Source organism: Panthera pardus, unplaced genomic scaffold (genome assembly GCF_024362965.1).
Source record: "Panthera pardus isolate Hobbes unplaced genomic scaffold, ASM2436296v1 HiC_scaffold_22, whole genome shotgun sequence".
In the NCBI taxonomy this organism is placed as follows: Eukaryota; Metazoa; Chordata; class Mammalia; order Carnivora; family Felidae; genus Panthera; species Panthera pardus.
Window position 1 is genome coordinate 80,884,708 of NW_026526788.1, and position 15,465 is coordinate 80,900,172.

A 15,465-nucleotide genomic window follows, 5' to 3' on the forward strand; every position below is an offset into this window, starting at 1 on the left:
TTTTAACATTAAATTACATTAACATTAATTAACATTAATGTTTTTAATGTTTTTAAGTTGTTTAATTTTTTTTTTATTTTTGAGAGACAGAGAGACAGAGTGCGAGTGGAGGAAGAGCAGAGAGAGGGAGAGACAGAATCCGAAGCCAGTTCCAGGCTCTGAGCTGTCAGCACAGAGTCCTACGTGAGGCTTGAACTCACAAACCCTAAGACCATGACCTGAGCTGAAGTTGGACGCTTAACTGGCTGAGCCACCCAGGCACTCCAAACATCACAGATTCTTAAGTGAGTGTTTCAGGCACACGGGCAGGAAAACAAAACAAAGCAAAACAACAGCCAATAATTGATCAAACATTTGCTTCAACAGGACTTTGTGGAATAATATGCTGCATGTTACCAAATAAATAAATAAACTGCCTACTGATTACACTCAAACATTTTTCTCTGAGGGTTGAAAAATAATTGCTAAGTATAAAAATATGCATGGGCTAAATTACCCACCAACACAAAACTGAATATTTGTTCTTAATATTAAATCTCCATGTGATGAAAACTAATTATGGTTATGATTGGTAATCCATATTTTGAAAAGCTCCCAGGACACCAAAAGCACTCGGATGGAGGCAGAGCCCCACGAGGGCGTCTCGACAATGTTCTTAAAAGTTTCCCTGCCAAAACACCAGCAGGAACTCTTGCTGGCTTACCGCTCAAAGGAGAGACCATCTGTTGCCTCTACTTTCCGTGGATATAGTAAAAGCAATTTAGAGCAGGTTCCTTCTTCCAAAAACCAGCTTTCTGCACCGAGGTGACTGTTCGGTTCAGTGGTAAGCAGCTTAACAAACATCTCGTTACGACGCTTAAGAAAATAACGCAGCAACTACAAAAGTCCAAATTTATGACTTGACCCAATGAATCACTGCAAAAATATGATGAAATCAGAAGACTGGAAACAACCTACATGCCCATCAATAATAAAAGGAAGCTGGCTGGGGGAATTTGAGTTCATCCAGCCCGTGGTGTGCCACACAACACTAAAAACACAAGCACAATTGCGTGGCTGATCACAGGGTGACCGCCAGCAGGTAAGTGCAGGGGGCCAGATGCCAAGGGACCAGCAGTGGGCAGTCCCGTCTCTGCTCTGCCCTCCAGCAGCTGCGTGACTCAGGGAAGTCACTCCCTCCTCCGTTTCCCCATGTGTAAAAAGGGGGGACGGTAACAGTTCCTCTCTTAGGGTTGCTAAGAGCTGTTTCGAGAAGACGTTTGCAAAGCACTTAGAATGCCGCTGCCTGACGTAAACACCCCAAGTATTTGAAGCTCTTCTCGTCCCCACACACAGGCGTGTTAACAGACGCACGGAGTCTCTCTGGAAATGTTTACGAGGGGCTGCAAACAGGGGTTGCCTCTGAGAGAAGGTTCTGGAGGGTCTGGGAGGAGGTGGTCAGAAGAAGATACAGTTATTTCCAGCACCCTTTTTGGAACGAGTTTCTTTTTACTGTGGGCATTTGTGACTTAAATGAAAAGCCTTATGTTTTTAAAAAAGGAAGCAACAGGGCCCCTGACAGGAGCAAATATTTTTGAGATGAGTATCTGTGACGTTCACAATGATTCAACTTCGACTCCTACTTGAACGCAGGTGGCCACGCAGAGGCCCCTGGATCAGCCAACTCCCAGGACCGGTGCCCTCAGTCCCACCACGGGCTGTGAGCCCACTTTCTGTGGCCACCGCATGGGTGAGGCCATCGCTCTTCAGCCGGCCCGCACTTTCCTACCCCTTCCCCTCATCCTGCCAACTCCTGTCTGCCTGAGCGACTTCTCCTGAAACCCTCTACTGGGCCATTTTCCTGCTCAAAACCCTTGTCTCTGTCTCCTGTCCCATGGTACCAGGTCCAAACTCCTGAATCCACCTGTGGAGGTCCCCTGGCTTGTGTGACTCCTCTCCATCTGTCTAGCCAGACATGCCTTGACCTTCTGAACAGGCCAGTGCAGGCCAGCCTCACGTGTCTCCTGACCTTACCTTTCCCACCAGCGCCTTCTGTGAGGGACCACGTGGCTCCCAGCTCGGGCACAGGCCACCTGCATCCGAACATCGTCCGGCTGCCAGCAGATGTGGCTGTCCGACCTGGGTAAGTGCCTTCCCTTTCTGGACCTCCGCCTCCCCAGAGGGACACAGGGATGCCACCAGCCATGGGCCCCACTGGCTGGAGGGTGAAGGGCGCTTTTGAATCTCTGGCTCGGGGACAGTCCCACAGTGTTCCTCCGGCTCCCTCCCTGGCTCTGATCGCCCCTCCCCTTCTCCTTCTGTTGACTCTGGGTTTCAATCTATGCTACACATGTGGGGGAGATCTCAGGACAGGGCCTCCCCCTTGAGGGGTGTGCGGTTCAGTTCAGGTTCAGTGAAGTGATTGACTGAGGGGGCTTAGGTTTTGGGACTGCACAGCAATCACCAGGGAGAGAGGAGGACGAAGGCCCCGGTGTTGGGGAAGGACCGGCTCGCAGCCCACAGCAGCGGGTCGACCGGGACGGAGCCAGCAGAAGGTCCCCCATCGGCAGGCACCATGCCGTGCTGTCCCTGGCGGGGTTGGGACTCAACGGGCGAAAGAGAGGACTCAGCTCAGGCATGGAACTCAAGCGCATGACAAAGGTCCAAAGTGCTCGTGTAAACAGTACAGGTTGGGTGTGTCACCCAAGGGCCACGGCCTCCACGAACACATGCATCTTCTGACCGGTGAGGGCTCACGAGCTGCCCTGCTTTTCTGCCTAACGCCCTCCTGCTACTGTTCGTCAGAACACCGGCAGCCTTGCCCAGAAGGGACCCCACCTGCAGGCGGCAGCAATGACCACATCCCCCAGGTCATTCCATTTCGGCCTTTTGTTGTCCCCTTCCCATGCTTGCTCTGCTGTTTGGTGCTAAAAATATTTGCTCACAGCCTGTTCTTTTAAACAGTTTGGATGATCATAAGGGCTCCTGGGTGGCTCAGTCAGTTAAGTGTCTGACTTCGGCTCAGGTCATGATCACACGATCCGGGAGTTCGAGCCCTGCGTCGGGCTCTGTGCTGATGCCTCAGAACCTGGAGCCTGCTTCAAATTCTGTGTCTCCCTCTCTCTCTGCCCCTCTCCTGCTCACACTCTGCCTCTCTCTCTTTCACAAATAAATACTAATTTTTTAAAAAAATTTAAATAGTTTGGATGATTAGAGAGAACAGAGCGGCACCCCACCCCCAATCACGCACCGATGACTCCTGGGCAGACATGTCTTCATCCGTCCCGCAGAAAATTCCAGTCCTCACTCCACCCCCCACGCCCCACCCCCACCAGTGTTCCAGCACCGATTCCGTGTGAAACATCGGGCGGGACTGGGGAGCCGAGGCTTGTCTCCTCCCAACGAGGACAAGGCGGCCTTTCCTGAAGTGGTAAATCCCACTCAGAAGTTAAAAGGATTCCCACGAAGATGAAAACGCAAACTCTACGCAAGCACAAGTCAGCTTGATGAGGCTGAACCACGGTGTCCCAGCTCTTACACAGCCTCGCCTCTGACAAGGTGCGTTCCGTCAGCGCTGGCTGCATAAATCACAGCTCGTGGTGGGCCTTTTGCTTCAGCCTCAAGAAACCATTAGGCTTGAGCGGCTCCAGGAAAAGGCTTATCCGCCAGGATTATAAATCTCCTCTTTCTACCGTAATATGAAAGGTATCGCACCGCTGCAACTGTTACTTCGGGCCCGTCCTTTATTAACCAGGCCTTTCGTTTCGACCATTCGGAATGATGAACGTGTACCAAAAAACCAGAGGGCTCCGTGGGTTGGGGAGGCAGCCTCCCTCCCTTCCTGGAAGCCAGCCCGGCCGCCAGGACGACCCTGGCAGGAGGCCAGAGGGCACTGCCTTGGGCCAGAGAGAGAATTCCAGATTTTGAAAGATGAACCTCGAGATGCCCCCAGAGGAGTTCTGGGTCTCATCCACATCCACACCCTGCAGATTCGAGCCTGCCTTCTCCCTGTAAGTTCCCATCCACTGCGTTGGCACCTGAAATGCAGTGCAACATGAGGGAGAAGATTTGTGTTTCCCCTGTTCTCCTGGGGCTCTCTTTTCAGACTCTGAGCTCAAGAATCAGAGATGCTGGCAAACAAATCTTTGTACCTGAGGGGAGCTCAATTAATAAAATAATGACAGTTAAGTAACAATATCTTTTACAACAGAGAAGAATGAAGAAGATTGCAGATTTCTGATAACGGCTATCAAAGGCTACATGTTACGTACCTAATGAATGTCCTAAATACATGGGATCTTTCTGGGTGGCTTTAGTAGGTTAAATGTCCAACTCTTGATTTCAGCTCAGGTCACGATCCCAGGGTCGTGGGATCGAGTCCCACAACAGGCTCTGTGCTGAGTGTGGAGCCTGCTTAGGATTCTCTCTCTCTCTCTCTCTCTCTCTCTCTCTCTCTCTCTCTCTCTCTCTCTCCCCACCCCCCACCCCTCTGGCCCTCTCCCCTGCTCATGTGTGCATGCATGCAGTCTCTCTCTCTGAAATAAATAAAAATCTAAAAATTAAATGCATGTGATCTTTGAAAAGACAGACTAAATTTTACCCAGAAGACTGCATAGCTTCCTAAGAAAAAATAATTAGTCCCATTGCTTTCTACAGGAAGAAAACCCAATGCCCCCAATCTACAAAGCTATCATAGGAAAATAGCAAAAGCTTACGTCTTTGGCACATTTTTTGATCCACGCAAATCACCATATTTTCTAATAAGAAAAGTTAGAAGTTTTTCATTGCATGGAAGCATAATACAAAAGGACCTTTTTGGGTTTAGCAACATTATTATGATCATAATCATCAGTCATTGCCAATAACCAAAGCAGAATCAATTGTTGGGGTATCCGTATAGTTAGGGTAACCGCCATCCAATCTGAGACACCCACAAGAGCACAAAGGACTATCATTAGTAAACACGACCTGACTATATGCATAAACCGGACCATCGCAGGCAAACCCGGACACGTAGTCCCCCTGACTGTGTGATCCTCTGACACACTATGTGCATCTTGGTGTTTTGTTCTGCCAAGGCAGAGCACATGAGAAAACTCTCAGGCTTCATGAAAGGGTCCAGGAACAGGGGCGATGGGCAGGGGGCACGAAGGCCACTGGGCAAATGGGGCGCCTTGCTGTAGACATCGTTCATTCACCCCATAGCCCTGGGTCTGGATCTGCTTGTTTGCCCTCTGTTCCAACAACACCCTTATCCGACGTTTGACTGGACATAAACCCAACCCCGGATATAAATCCTCTAAAGGGAGCATGTCCTGTTCTATCCTATTTCCCAGGTGTCACTAGGAAGAGGATGGCATCCGCTGAATGAGGATCAGCGGAGATGGGGGGGGAGGTGATGAAGAAAAGCAAGTAACTGAGACATTCGCCGTAAATGTTGCTATCAACACCTTCCATCAATTACATGCCTGCTCCAGGCCTGGCCTTGAGCCTCACGCTTTATAGACATCATATTCAACCCCCTCAATCGTGCATGGGAATGTTATCACAAATTTACAGGTGAGGAAAGGGAAATGTAGACGTCACAGGGCTAGGATGTGGTGGCGAGGTCTGGAAAACTCCAGAACCCATGCACTTTCCCCCACAATTGTACCACCCAAAGGGCTCAGCCTGTTTGGGGTTGGCCCTGAATGAGAAAGAAAAAGACGAAAAGCAAACCCATTGCCGCAAGCCTCCAAAAGATTTATCAGTCCAGATGTGATGGCCGGGATGACATTGTCCACGTTTTATAGAGAAAAGGAGTGTCCGTAAATCCAATTGTAAGTGGTACTATGGTATTATATTTTAACAACTCAGAGGAGTCTGGTGAAAAATCCTTACAGCCTTGGTCAAATACAAGAGCTTATGATAGAAACAGACACTTGAGATTTTCAGAGTCATCCTTTCTCACGCAGCTCTGGGTTCCAGGAGATAATCAGCAAATATCAGTTAAACCATCAATGTACCAGGCTCGATGTGTCAATTAACCCCACCTATTAACAAAAGGTTTTTCGGTGGACTCTCCTTCCTGCCGCTATTACCAGACAGCTCTGGGTAACTGGAGCGTTCTTGTCAGTTTGCAGGCAAATCAGAAATAGGGGTTTTGCGCTGAGTTGGTTAATCGATGGGAACGGACCTGGATCATATCTGTCAGAACTGGGCCATGGGGAATTGGAGATAAGGCGAACAAATGGAGCGACAGGAGCTTGATAATTCTGGAATTTGCCATGGTAATAAACCATATCGAGCAGGAGGTCTGCAAGCCGTGGCGGAGACCAAGGCGAAGACTAAAAGATAGGACGACGCAACACATTTCTATAGAAGCTCTGAAAGGGGCAGATAAAATAACAATTATTATGCTTAGGTGCTTGGCTCATGGGCGATTTTAACATGCGCCCGTTTCCACTCTTTTTATAATGTTACCACATGTGGACAAGGTTAAAATACCTGAAATAAACTCCTCGCCATCTGTCTTTTCTCTCTCACTGGCGGAAAAGGAATTTGGCTACGAGTGGCTGCTCATTGTTCATACCCAACGCGAGCAGAGAGACAGGTGCCAAAATCCGTCGCGGGGGGAGGGGAAGGGGGGGCAGGTCTGAGATTCGAAGACCCGGAACCTTGCCCTTCGCCAGGGAGATCCCACCGAGCACGTGGGCTGAGCCAGGTGCTACGAAACCCTACCAGGTTAAAGAGGTACCCGATCACCGACACCGTTGCCAAGCAAATGCGAGAAGTGGTGGCATCTTTACTCTCCCCCACGTCAGTGTTTATTTCTGAATTACCGAACACACAGAGATCCTCAGAGCCAGAAAGCCAGACCGGGTCTCAAGAGGTCATCTTGTCCTGGGCGACCCAGTGGACACCCCACCGTCCAACAGATGTCCCCTCCTCTAGAGAGGGCTCTCAAGATCCTCAGCAGCCGCGTTCAGCCTCTTTTGAGCTGGGATGCTGGCTAACCCAGCACCTGCACACAGCCGCGTCACGCGGAGTTGTGGGCAGTGCTATTCTTTCAACTAAGTTGGGGGGGGGCACTCAGTTACAGGGATGGCTCGCAGGCTCCTAGCCCCCAGGATTACGGATTGTGTATTCTGGGTTTCTGCACAAAGCTCTAGTTTGTAGAGGGGATGCCAGGTTTGGAAATCTCGGTAGCGCAGCAGTCTCCCTCTTAAAAAACAACAAAACAACAAAACAAAACAAAACAAAACAAAACAAAACAAAACAAAACAAAACAAAACAAAACAAAAACCACTGCATTCAGGATAATTTGCCAGTCAAGTCTTATAAGAAATTGAATTGGCCGGTTCATAAGGAGGGGCCCCAGGCCTGTGTGTCCTTGTGCAAATCCCATAAGCCTCTGTGAGTCTGTGTCCTCATCTGAAAATGCAGACAAGGCTAGCGTTGGTCCCACTGTGTTTTTAGGGGGAGAGCTGAGGACAGCCCCATTCACAGCAAATGCTCAGCACACAGGCTTATGAAGTCTCTTCCAGGCAAAGCGCCGTTCCCAGGGTCCCGGCCACGGAATGGGCTGGTGTCCTACAGGCTACAGCCCTGCGGTGGGTCTGTCCCATGTGCTGACCTCGACACTCCCCCGAAGCTTCCATTTGGGAGCTCTCGGCTCGCATTTTTGGGTTGTTTTCTAACCATAAAGAAGACAGGCATCGTGGTAGCGACTTCAAGTTTCAGGAACAGTCCGTGAAGGCAGAGGCTGTTGAGAAGCTACAATTTCACACCTACAGTGACGGAGGCAGAACACACACTAGCTAGCCTAGTCTTCCCGTCTGCCCGCGTTCACCCTCACAAGGATTTCTGACTCTCCTGAGAGACCTCAGCCTTTATTCCATGCATACTCCAATTCCTTGGGAAATTAGACTGGCAATGGGAAATTTGCCATCATTTCACACAGGAACAAGGGAAAAAAGCCCTTGTCAGCCGATTCATCATGCCTGCTACTTGTCCCTCTGCTTCCTAGCGATTCAGAAACAAGCGCTACCAAATCGACCACAAATGCTTTACTCAAATAAAAAATAGCTTTCGTGTTGCCTGTCATTTTCTTTACCAATTCACAGTTTGTACGTTTTCACGAGCCCATTTATCTATCTCATTTTTTTTGAGGGGTCATTGGCATTAGTTTCAGGCCTACAACATAATTATTTCATATTTGCATGCATTGTGAAATGATCACCGTTAAGTTGCCAGAGTTAATATTATTGATTATATTCCCCATTCTGTACATTCTGCCTCCATGACTTATTTATTTTATAACCAGATGTCTGTATTTCTTGATCCCCTTCATTCACTTTGCGCCCTCCCCCAAACCCCATTTCTCCTCTGGCAACCACCAACCTGTTCTCTGTGTCTATGAGTCTGGGCTTTGTTTTGTTTTGTTTTGTTTTGTTTTAGATTCCTCATACAAGGGAAAGCATGCGGTATTTGTCTTTCTCTGGGTGATTTATTTCACTTAACTCAAGGCCTGTCCATGCTGTCACAAAATGGCAAGATTTTCATTTATTTTTTTTATAGATGAATAATATTCCATTGAATATGTATGCCACATCTTCTTTATCCATTCATCTGTTGATGGGCACTTAGGTTGTTTCCATATCGTGGCCATTGTAAATAATGCTGCAATGAACGTAAGGCTGAGTATTTCTTTTCACATTAATGTACCCGTTTTCTTCAGACAGATACCCAGTAGTGGAATTACTGGATCGTATGATAATTCTATTTTTAATTTTTTGAGGAATTCATACGGTTTCCCACAGTGACTGAACCAATATCCATTCCCACCATCAGTGCACAAGGGTTCTCTTTTTTTCCACATCCTTGCCAACACTTATATTTCTTGTCTTTTTGATAATAGTCACTGACTTGATCATATGATTTTTATCTTTCATTTTGTTTATGTGGCATATCCCGCTGATTGACTTGTAGCTGTTGAACCATCCTTGCATCCCTGGGACAAATCCCTCTTGGTTATGATGTATCATCCTTTTAATGCATCATTGAATTTGGTTCGATGATATTTTATTGAGTACTTTTGTATCTATGCTCATCAGGATATGTATTGGCCTATAATTTTTTTTTTTTTTTTGATGATGGTGTCCGCAGGTTTTGGTTTCAGGGTAATGCTGGGCTCATACGGTGAGTTTGGGAGCGTTGCCTCCTCTTTGATTGGAAAAGTTTGAGAAGGATAGGTATTAAATCTTCTTTAAAGGTTTCATAAAATTCACCCACTGAAGCCATCTGGTCCTGGACTTTAGTTTGTTGGGAGATTTTTGATTACTGATTCAATCTCCTTACTAGTAATCGGTCTACTCGTATTTTCTATTTCTTCATGATTCAGTCTTGGAAGATTATTTAAGTTTATAGGAATCTATCCATTTCTTCTAGGTTGTTCAGTGTTGGCATATAATTATAGAATGGTCTCTTTTGATCCTTTGTGTTTCTGTGGTATCGGCTGTAACTTCTCTCTTTCATTTCTGATTTTATTTATTTGAGCCCTGTCTCTTTTTTCTTGGTGAGTCCAGCTAAAGATTTGTCCATTTTCTTAATCTTTCCAAAGAACCAGGTCTAGTTTCATTGATCTTTTTGATTGTCTTTTAGTTTTTTCATTTATTTCCACTCTGACCTTAATTATTTACTTCCTTCTACTAACGTTGGGCTTCATTTGTTCTTCTTTTTCTAGCTCCTTCAGGTGTAAAGTTAAATAGTTTATTTGGGATTTTCTTGTTTCTTATGGTAGGATGTATTGCTATGAACTTCCCTCTACTTTTGCTACATCCCATGGATTTTGATATGTCATATTTCTGTTGTCATTTACCACTAGGAACTTTTTAATTTTTTCTATGACCAAGTAGTTTTCTCGGTATCATGTTGTTTAATCTCTACATATTTTTAGTTTTTAGTTTTCCTCTTGTATTTGACCTCTAGTTTCATACCACTGTGGTTGGAAAAGATGTTTGACATGATTTCAAACCTCTTGAACTTTCTGAGATTTGTTTGGTGGTCTAACATGTGATCCGTTCTGGAGAATGTTCCATGTGCATTTGAGAAGAATGTGTATTCTGCTGCTTTTGGATAGAATATTCTGCATTTAACTATTAAGTCCATTGGGTCTAATGTGTCATTTAGGGTGAATGTTTTCTTACTGATTTTCTGTCTGGGTGATCTATCCATTGATGTAAGTAGGGTGTTAAAGTCCCCAATTATTATTGTATTACTGTCAACTTCTACCTTTAGATCTGTTAATATTTGCTTTGTTTATATTGGTACTTCTATGTTGGATGCATATTTATTTATAAATATTATATCTTATTGCTGGGTTGATCCCTTTATTATTATGTAATGCTTATCTTTGTCTTTTATTATAGTCTTTGGCTTAAAGTCTATTTCATCTAAGTATAGCTATAATAGCTTTCTGTTTCCATTTGCATGGAATATCTTTTTCCAGCCCTTCACTTTTAGTGTTTGTGTGTCCTTACTCTGAGGTGAGTCTCTTGTAGGCTGTATGCAGATGTGTCTTGTTCTTTTATCCATTCAGCCACTCTGTCTTTTGACTGAAGAATTTAGTCCATTTACACTTAAAGTAATTATTTAAAGGTATGTATTTTTTGGCATCTTGTTAATCGTTTTCTGGGTGCTTTTGCAATTCCTGTTTCTTCCTTCTTTTTCTCCGTTCTCTTGTGGTTGGATGATTTTCTTTAGTACTACATTTACATTCATTTCTCATTTTCTTTTGTGTATTTACTAGAAGTTTTTACTTTGTGGTTACTGTGAGGTTCACATATATCACCTTTTGTATACAATGGCCTGTTTTAAGTTAATAACAACTTAAACTTGAACACTTTCCAAAACTCTACATTTTTCTCCCCCCTCCTATTTTATGTTTTTGATGTCACGTTTCACATCTTTTTATTTTATGTATCCCTCAACTAATTATGGTTTCAATTAATTTTAGTACTTTTGTCTTTTAACCATAATAATTGCTTTATAAGTGATTAATCCACTACCTTTACTATGTATTTACCTTTACCAGAGAGGTTTTTACTTTTGCGTTTTCTTGCCAATTCTTTTAAGCTTAACCAAGTACCTTTAATATTTCTTTTAAGGCTGGTTTGGTAGTGATGAATTCCTTTACATCCTTTAGCTTTTGCTGGTCTAGAAAACTCTTTATCTTTCCTTTGATTTTGAACAATAACCTACAAAGTTTCTGCTGAGAAATCTGCTGATAGCCTTATGGGGTTTCCCTTGTACATAACAATTTGTGTTTTTTCTTTCTACTTTTAAGATTTTTTAACTTCAGACATTTTTAATTATAATGTGTCTTGGTGTGGATCTCATTGAATTCATCTTCTTTGGAACTCTCTGGACTTCCTGGACATGGATATCTGTTTCTTTCCCTAGGTTAGGGAAGTGTGAAGCCATTATTTCTTCAAATAAGTTTTCTGCTTCTTTCTCTCTCTCTTCTCTTTTTGGGATCCCTATAATGCAAATTATGTTCTCTTCTCCTTCTGGGATCGCTATAATGCAAATGTTATACTGCTTGGTGTTGTCCCATAGTTCTCTTAAGTCATATTCATTTTTTTAATTCTTTTTTTCTTTTTGTTACTCTGTTTGGGTGAATTCCATTGCTTTGTCTTCCAGCTCACTGGTCTGTTCTTTCACTTCATCCAGTCTGCTGTTGACCCCCTGTAGAGTATTTTTCAGTTCATTACTGTATTCTTCAGCTCTGTGACTTCTGTTTGGCAGTTTCTTATGTCTTTTATGTCTTTGTTGAAGTTCTCACTGTGTTCATCTGTTCTCCTAAATTCAATGAGCATCTTTATCAAGTAGATTACCTATCTCCATACCTCCATTTCTGAGGTCTTGTCTTGTTCTTTAACTGGGAACATATTTCTGTTTCTTTATTTTGCTCAACTCTCTGTGTTTTGTTTCTTTTTTTTAATGTTTATTTATTTTTGAGAGAGATAGAGAGAGAGAGAATGGGGGAGGGGATGAGAGAGAGGGAGACACAGAATCTGAAGCAGCCTCCAGGATCTGAGCTGTCAGCACAGAGCTCTATGTGGGGCTTGAACTCATGAGCCCATGAGACCATGACCTGAGCTGAAGTTGGATGCTCAACTGGCTGAGCCACCCAGGTGCCCCTCTGTGTTTTATTTCTGATAGGTGAAACAGCCACCTCTCTCAGTCTTGAAACAGTGGCCCTGTGTAGGTGATGAACCTTCTCATTAGACCTCCCCTAGTTCTTGGTTGTCTCTTTAACCTTTGTGATTGTCTACACTTATTCTTAGTAGGTCCCCACTACTGACGATGTGCCAAGACCTGTCCATGTTCCGAGGGGAGGAATCTCATTTAGCACCTAGTTTCAGGTGGACTGGAAGCCAGACCCTCGGGCAGCAACTTTTGATATATGCAAATATATACACCCAGTGAGATCATAATCCCTGCTGGCCTCCATACCGGGAGACCTAGAGGTGTCCACTGAGTGACAGTTATAAAAATCGGGACTCCACATGACTGTATAAGCTCCTTTCTGGGAGGTCTTGTCAAGCTGTAGTGAGGCCAAGGCAGTGAGAGAGGATGGTGTCTCTTGCTTATGTTCTCTGCCTCCTTAGCCTGCAGATATGTGGGAAACCTGAAGCCTGTCCCTCAGGAAGCTCCTGGCTAAGTAAATATACTTTTTTTTTTCACAGGAAGACCAGGGTTGTGTTTCAGTCTGTTGTCTGTGCAGTGTCCTGGCGGTGGAGATCTGTTGAGAACTATCTTTCTAATTGTTACTTTCCCAGGGGAGCTCAGGAATGCCAGCCTTCTTGGTCACCAGGGCCAGGAGATCAAGGGGCATCCTCTGTGTGGACTGCGCACGTACATGGAGGCTTTAGCTGGGCAGCAGGAGAATGTAGAAGGTGGGGCACACTCCCTGGCTCCAGAAAGGTGGTGGGAAAATAAATTCCCTGATGGCACACGTGCCCATAGGCTTTAGGAATGCAGTGGGAGAGTGGTTTGTCTGTGAGATGAGACAGAAGGATGCTACCACCACTGCTTACACTCGTCAGCCTAAGCCCAGGGATCGAGGGAAGGGTCACACGTACCCAAACTGGCCGACTTTAGCTAGCTGACGGGAGGTTGCATTAACCCTTGATACTAACCGCCCCAGCCAGGGGCTCTCTGGCTTTGGAAAGGCGGTGGGACGGTACCACAGCCACCTGCCCATGCTTCACTCAGCAAGGTGGCGGGAGGGTGCCACCTCCAAGCTCGCCAGCCTCTCCATCTCCAGGGAAAGTTTCAGCTATTCCCTGACCCTGCAGCGGATGCTTTTGGGTTAGCAAATGACTTTTCCTTCACACATAATCCAGGTGCTCTCCCATCTGCAATTTTTTCCGCTGGGTCTTTGGGCAAGTGAGACCACCGGCAAGCACTTTAAAAGGGGAATCTCAGTGTCCTGTAGCACTTTGGGTCTCTTGGACATCCGCCCCATTGGTTTTCTTTTTTTTTTTTTAATGTTTATTTATTTTTGAGACAGAGACACAGCATGAACAGGGGAGGGGCAGAGACAGAGGGAGACACAGAGTCTGAAGCAGGCTCCAGGCTCTGAGCTGTCAGCACAGAGCTCGATGCGGGGCTCAAACCCACGACCTGTGAGATCATGACTTGAGCCGAAGTTGGACGCCCGACCGACTGAGCCACCCAGGCGCCCCAGCCCCATTGGTTTTCTAAGCCAGATGTTTTGGGGACTCATCTGTCTGGTGCGGGTCCCAGGGATTGGAGATGTGGGGTACCCACCCCTCGCTCTGCTCCTCCAGGAGAGGCACCTGTTCTACCTCCTGGTCTGTGACATCCCTTCTCATTGCACACCTCTATGCTGGGGGTGAGGTTTTGCTGAGACCACATCTCTGCCCTTTCCACCTGTCTTGATGTAGTCTTTTTATCCTTTGTTGTCGAAAAAGAGCTCATCCACTTTTCAGCTCTCTTTCAGAAGGAAATGATCCGTGTGTAGCTGCAGGATTGGTGTGTCCATGGGAGACGGTGAGTTCAGGACCTTCGTAGGCTGCCATCTTGTGGAAAGCCTCCAAGTCCCTCCCTTTAGGTAGGACACAGTTTACAGGGGAGGTACTCTGCCTATAATAAGCACAACTCGAAATAACCTCGTATGATTCAATCCAGTAGTTCTTGCTTCCCTAGTCTAAACTATAACCCTCTGACAGAGTGAAATTTGATTCCAACGAAGTCTTTCTCACCTTTCAGCTTCTGCCTGCCACATTCTTCTGTTCTCCCAAATCAGTCAAGGTTACAAGTACCGGGAATCTGAGCACTAATCGAGGCTGGGTGTTATTCCTCCACGGAAACCACTCCCTTGTCTACCTTTGCCATACACACCGCGTCCAATAGAATCAAGAACGGCCTTGCATTTTAAACGTCCTCGAGTGTTGGAGTTGAGAACCTCTTAGGTAGCTACATAAGATTTTTAAAGGGACACAACTCAAAACTGAGAAAGAACAATAAAAGCGACTTTAGAAGGGTTTCTCCAGCAGCACCAGAAAACCTGTACCCCACACATACAGAAAAGCAGCCCACAGGTTCCCTTCTTAACTCCGTTACGGTGTCGGCGAGTGGCCACGTCAGGCCCAGGCACAGGTGCTCGCCGGGCAGAAGCAAGGTGGCCTCGCACACGTCCCAGGCAGGCCGCTGCAGCAGGAGAGAGGGAAGCAGCTGTCAGGGGAACTGGGCATCAGGGGATGTACCAGAGGCAAGCCAGCCCCTGCCAGCCTCCCTCTTTGCAAGGCTGGCTTTTGTTTCGGGCACAGGTTGGCTTTCCACACCTGTGAGTCAGGTGTGGGGGTAAAGAGCAGCCCTTTATAAAGGAAGCACCCCCCCGGACGACGTGGGGAGGCATCTCATCTCTCTTCGTTCCCACTGGCTGAGGCAGAAGCTTCTCTGTGGACTGGCAAGCTCCCGGCCGTTCCCATCTCACGCTATCGGCCTCTACCCTGCGGGTAAGGGAGGAAGAGAGCCGGCTGCATTTGGTAAAGCACAATTCCCTTGTTACGTGCCACATCCCGAGGTTACAAAGCATGGGAGTGGAGGTGGAAATAATCGGAATTACTTAAAAATACGTCACATGCTCAAGGACTCCGCTCGGGCAGTCACAGAGTTTCAAAGCTGAATTGATCTCTGCACGGTTTTCCAGTTACGTGCCTTCGTTTTACAGGTGAGGACGCCCAGAGAGGCAAAGAAACCTGTGTAAGGTCACACAGCAAATTCACGTAAGGTCAGCACAAGAGCTCCCTGGGTCCTTGGGTTATCTTGCCTGATGATATGGAGAAGCAGTGGGCTTTTCCTTTTCACCTGGGAGCCGGACTTCTCCAAATAACTGGGGGGAGGCACGCGTGTTTCACACACGGGGTTGAAAATGAGCATATGCATTTGGGATGCGGAGTGGGGGTGGGGGAG

At 46.2% G+C, this 15,465-nt stretch overlaps 1 protein-coding gene across 4 annotated transcripts in view; it reads right to left on the bottom strand.

The window, feature by feature from the left end:
* The window catches only part of ADAM12 (ADAM metallopeptidase domain 12), a 351,592-nt gene that overhangs the window by 198,913 nt on the left and 137,214 nt on the right, over positions 1-15,465 (bottom strand). The window lies entirely within an intron of this gene.